A 5600-nucleotide genomic window follows, 5' to 3' on the forward strand; every position below is an offset into this window, starting at 1 on the left:
TCTGCCATTCTCGTACAGTATGGACTACATGTGGCTTCAGAGCCACAGCAATGCAGTTGACTCTGAAATGACTGAGCCAGCCACTTAGTTGTATCAATTGCTATTCCTACCAATAAAGCCAGAGGCAGCCATATTATCCCAGCTTTCCATTAACTGACTTCAGCAATCCATCTGAGCAAGTGTTAGCATTCTTTTGACCTTTCTCTTTATTCATTCATGGGATGAGGGCATCACTGGCAAAGCAGCATTTATTGCCCACCCCTAATTGCCCAGAGGGCAGTTAAGAGTCAACCACATTGCTGTGGGTCTGGAGTCACGTGTAGGCCAGACCAGGGAAGGATGGCAATTTCCTTCCCTAAAGGGCATTAGTGAACCAGGTGGGTTTTTCTCACAATTGACAATGGATTCATACTTATCATTAGACTCTTAATTTCAGGTTTTGCTTTTATTGAATTCAAATTCCACCATCCGACATGGTGGGATTCTAACCTGGGTCCCCAGAACAATATCTGGATCTCTCAATTATCAGTGCAGCGATAATACCGCTAGGCCATTACCTCCTTTGAAACTTCCTTGTTACCTGTCTTTACTTGTATTGTTCAATTTCTGGCCATCTCCCTCCCACTGTCTGTCTTATTCTGTCCTTGTCTTTCTCTACCATGCTCTAGTTTCTCATGCAGCTCCTTTTTCCCTGCCTCAGTCTAACTGCTATGATGTCCTGTACTCATCACTCTCACCTTCTCAATGCTATGCTCAATCTCTGCGGTTTAATCACACCCCCTTGTCCCTCTGCTAATTGCCTCAAATCCTTTTAGTTCTCTGCGTAATGGACCCTTTTTGCCACTTCTTAAAAATTTATTACTTTGTGGTATGTGGGCATCGCTGGCTGGGCCAGCATTTATTGCCCTTGAGAAGGTGATAGTGAGCTGCCTTCTTGAACTGCTGCAGTCCACCTGCTGTTCAATGACCCACAATGCCATTAGGGAGGGAATTCCAGAATTTTGACCCAGCGACAGTGAAGGAATAATGATATATTTCCATGTCAGGACAGTGAGTGGCTTGGAGGGGAACTTGAAGGGAGTGGTATTCCTATGTATGTGCTGCCCTTGTCCTTCTAAATGGAAGTGGTTGGGGGTTTGGAAGGTGCTGTCTGAGGATCTTTGGTGAATTTCTGCAGTGGATCTTGTAGATAGTACACACTGCTGCTACTGAGTGTCGGTGGTGGATGCTTATGGATGTGGTGCCAATCAAGCGGGCTGCTTTGTCCTGGATGCTGTCAAACTTCTTGAGTGTTGTTGGAGCTGCACTCATGCAGGCAGGTGGGGAGTATTCCATCATACTCCTGACTTGTGCCTTGTTGATAGGGGACAGGCTTTGGGGAGTCAGGAGGCGAATTACTCGCCACAATATCCCTAGTCTCTGATCTGCTCTTGTAGCCATTGTGTTTATGTGGTTAGTCCAGCTGAGTTTCCAGTCATTGATAACCCCAAGGTTGTTAATAGTGGGGCCTCAGAGATGTTAACGCCATTAAATATCAAGGAGCGTTGGTTAGATTGTCTCTTTTTGGCAATGGTCATTGCCCGACAGTTGTGTGGCGTGAATGTTACTTATTCTTATATTCAGATCTGCAGTCCTTCTCTATGTTGATCTTTTCTGCTGGTCTATCCAAGCCATTTCTATTCTGTTCCAGGATAATAATAACATGCATTTATGTACAATAAAAGGAAAATATGGCAGATGCTGGACATCTGAAATAAAAACTGAAAATGCTGTTAAAACTCAGCAGGTTAGGCAGCATCTGTGGAAAGAGAAACAAAGTTAACATTTTGAGTCCAATATGACTCTTCTTCAGAACATAAAACATGTGGAAATGTGATTGGTTTTATACTATTAAGAAAGTGCAGACCACAAGTGGAACAAAAAGGTCAGGGAAAGGTAAAGGCAAGGGAGAGTAGAGATTAAAGGTGCAATGGAACTGATGGCAATGGGAGTGGTAACTGCTGCAGTGAATAAACAAAGCATTGGTCCAGAGTAGGTTAAGTAGCAGAATTAAGGGTCAGCTCTGATTGAGAGGTAAAACATCAAAACATGAGATAAACACAGAGGGAAAAATCAAAATGGAGGATAGAGTTCATGGTTGGAAGTTGTTGAAAATCAATGTTTGAGCCCAGAAAGCTGCAAAGTGCTTAACTGGACAATGAGGTATTTTCTTCCAGGTTGCATTGGTATTCACTGGAACACTTCAGCAGGCCTAGGATAGAAAAGTGAGCACGAGAGGAAGATGGTATGGAAATGAGAAGCGACAATAAGATCAAGGTCATGCTTACAGACTTAGTTGCCAATGTTCACTAAAGAGGTACTCAGTTTGCATTTGGTTTTCCCAACATAGCGAAGCCCACATTGTCAGTAGCAAATACAGTAGATGAGATTGAAAGAAGTACAGCAGGTTGTTATTTCAGCTGGAAGGAATGTTTAGGGCACTGGTCAATGAGGAGGGAAGTGGTAAACAGCAAGTGTTACACCACCTGCCATTGAATAGGAAGGCGCTACAAGAATGGGGTGAGGTGTTGAAAGCAATAGAATACAACAGGGTGTTGCAGAGTGTGCAGTCCCTTTGCAATGCTGGCAGCAGAGGGGAAGGAAAGGGAAGATGTGTTTGGTGGCAAAAATTATGACAGTTGATCCCTTGAACATAGAAGATGGCGGAATGGAAAGTGAAGGCAAGGGGAACCCTATCATGATTCTGGTTGAGAGCAGAAGCGATGAGGGAGTGTGAAATGGGTTAGATTTGTTTGAAGACCCTGTCAACTACAGTGGGGAAAAATCCATGTTGAGGAATGAGGAAGACATGTCGGAGCGCTGGTGTTGAAGGTAGCAGTGTCAGAACAGGTGTAATAGAGATGGAGAAACTGGAAAAATGGAATGGAGTCGTTACGAGAAGCACGATGTTAGGAAGTGTAGTCAAGGTAGCTGTGGGAGTTGGTGAGCTAGTAATATCAGTCAAGAGCCTATCCCTAGATGTGTAGACTGAGATGTCAAGGAAAAGAATTGAGGAATCAGAGATACACCAGGTGAAAGTACAAAGGTAGAAATTGAAAGCAAAACTGACTTTTTTTTTCCAGTTCTAGATCAGAGCAGAAAGCAGCACAATACAGTTTTGAAAATACCAGGAAAAGGCATTGGACTGGGAGAAGGAATCGTATCTTTAGTGTAGTAAAATGCCTATTTCAAAGTAACCATTATCAGACAAATTTTCACACTGAGCCACATAAGGAGACAGTGGGACAAGTACCCAAAGGAATGATCAAAGTGAAGAGACAAAAACAGCAGTTGCTGGAAAAGCTGAGCAGGTCTGTCAGCATCTGTGGAGAGCAATCAGAGTTTTAACATTTCGGGTTGAGTGATCCTTATCCTTCTCCTTCCCCTCCGTCCCTCTCCCTCTGTCTGGACCCTTCTGATCCTGTTGTCTATCGAAGCTCTCGCCTCCATTCTCCTGGGTCTCTGCGTCGCTCCCGGTGACGTATTTCCTGTGCGCCGGGCCTGTTCCGGTGTCTCGCTCCCTCAGTCCCGGACCCTCCGCCGCTCGGGGTCTGGCCGCTCTTCCCCGGGTCAGCGTCAGCTGCAACTCCCCGACGCCAGCGCCGAGTGTTTCTGAGCCCTGCCGCCCTGTGAGGAGGTGGATGGGAGAGTTAGGGACCGAGGATCGTGGGGAGAGGTTTGATCTGACTGTCTCACCATTAGCTCCTCCCAGTCCCCTCGGAAACACCGTTACCCCACACCCCCTCTCACCACCACCGTATCGCCCCCTTCCCTCCTGCCCCTTTACTCTCCTCCTCCTCCTTACCAGTCCCTGCACATCCCTCCTCCTCGGGCTCTTGCCCCGCCACTGCCTCTTGCCCTCCTGCCTCCAACCCCCTGCCAACATCCATTTGCAGCTCAGCAATTTTTTGTGCTTGATTGTTAGTCAGAATCACAACACTCAATGTTTTGGTCTCTGGGCCAGCTTCACTGCCAGCTAGAAGCTGAGCATTTGCGAATATTGGATAAATGCAGTGCTTGGCCATAATATGATGATTTAATGCCTGTTTGACAGTTGCTATCTTGGCTCATATGTAGAATAGTCACTGAGCCAAGATTACTAAAGCGTTGCTGGTTCAATTTGTTAAGTCGTTAAAAAGATAGACGCTTCCAATCAACTGGCACATAGCTATGGCACCCATGGAGCTGTATCATGAAATTCATGAGAGTGCAGGTGGGAAAAGGAGGCACAAAACAGACATTTAGGAAATAATTATCATTGTGGCATAACTTGAAATGAAATGGTTGCATTTGTCAGAGAGTTTCCTGTTGCCGCTTTTGTATTTTTCTTGTATTGTTGACTTGCAGTTGAATGCTTCTGATGCAGGAGAGCTGCAAGCCATTACCATTATCACAGCATCCTGCACCTATTGTGGAAAACTTATTGGAAGAATGACCCAACATGAATCATGTTACAATAATCTGTCTTTTTGCTTGTGTCCTAACGGCAGCTCATAAGTAACGAGAGACCTTTAGAGTAATAAATATAATCAAGTTGAAATAGCTTTTCGTCTTGGATGCTGTGTTATCTAGGTCTTGGATAAATCAATAGTTCACTAATTGTTTATTGACAAGTCATGGTGGCAGCAACACCAAATCATGATGACGATATAAATAAAATCAAAATATTAAATCATACTTCATAATTAGTAGCATATTTACAGATAATCATTAAAATATAAATTAGGAAAAAAAAAATAGAATTGTCCGATTTTGATCATTTCAATATACAAATAATTACAATATCACGCACAGTTCAGGTTTCATTAATTTACAGCCTGTCATGTATCCTGTTTTGTGTTGCAGACCATAGCTCATAAATTATCACGTTGAGTTCATTAAATTCTCTTTAAATTTATGTACTACTTATTAGTTCTATAAAATAGGCCTTGTGTTGTCTTGTAGTCTGTTCATTCTATACGCTATTTGCTGAATGGTACCTTCTCTCCATAATTCCATTCCCCATGGTATTTGGTAAATCTAGCAATTCAAACAAGCGGCTATTGGAACATGAGGTGCTTTTCTTCTGCTTTGATCTTTGTGACAAAATAATGCTACAATCTTTTCAATAAAGTCTGGAGGAACTCCCTCATTCCCTGCTTTTGACTATCAAACTGTCCATCTTACTTGGAAGAAGTTTCCACACTCTGGTTTGCTCTAAGTAATCTCATTGAGCAGGGAAATTTAAAGAGGTGATTTTAACTTGTTTCACCTGGCCTAAACAGGGCAGCAATGGTTTGAACAGTGTTATTTCACTTTTTTGCCACATTTGCAACATTTACCATTTTGGGTAGTGCGCTGAGACACATGACCTACATACTATCTTGATTTGAATGGGGGTGCTCACTGTAATAAGCAGGCACTGCTGGTGGACACTTTGAACATAGCTGAAAGCATTGCTAATACTTTGCTTTTGCTGGGACCAGAAAGAGCAGGATTGCTCTCCCTCAGGCTACAAGGAAAAAAAAACTCCAGACTCAAGTCTGAGATAACAAGGTGTAGAGCTGGATGAACACAGCAGG

The 5600-nt window shown here is 43.5% G+C and overlaps 1 protein-coding gene across 3 annotated transcripts in view; it reads left to right on the forward strand.

Moving 5' to 3' along the window:
- The first annotated feature begins 3524 nt into the window (after positions 1-3524).
- kif7 (kinesin family member 7) overlaps positions 3525-5600 on the forward strand; it is a 42980-nt gene continuing 40904 nt past the window's right edge. Inside the window, exon 1 of one of the 3 annotated variants that reach the window (XM_048615852.1) lies at positions 3525-4252. The gene's annotated coding sequence lies outside the window, so the exon portion shown is untranslated. Of the gene's footprint in view, positions 4253-4274; positions 5271-5600 lie in introns of those variants that run through there. The other 2 variants (XM_048615851.1, XM_048615854.1) reach the window with 2 other exon arrangements.

Source organism: Rhincodon typus, chromosome 33 (assembly GCF_021869965.1).
Source record: "Rhincodon typus isolate 14 chromosome 33, sRhiTyp1.1, whole genome shotgun sequence".
NCBI classification, from domain to species: domain Eukaryota; kingdom Metazoa; phylum Chordata; class Chondrichthyes; order Orectolobiformes; family Rhincodontidae; genus Rhincodon; species Rhincodon typus.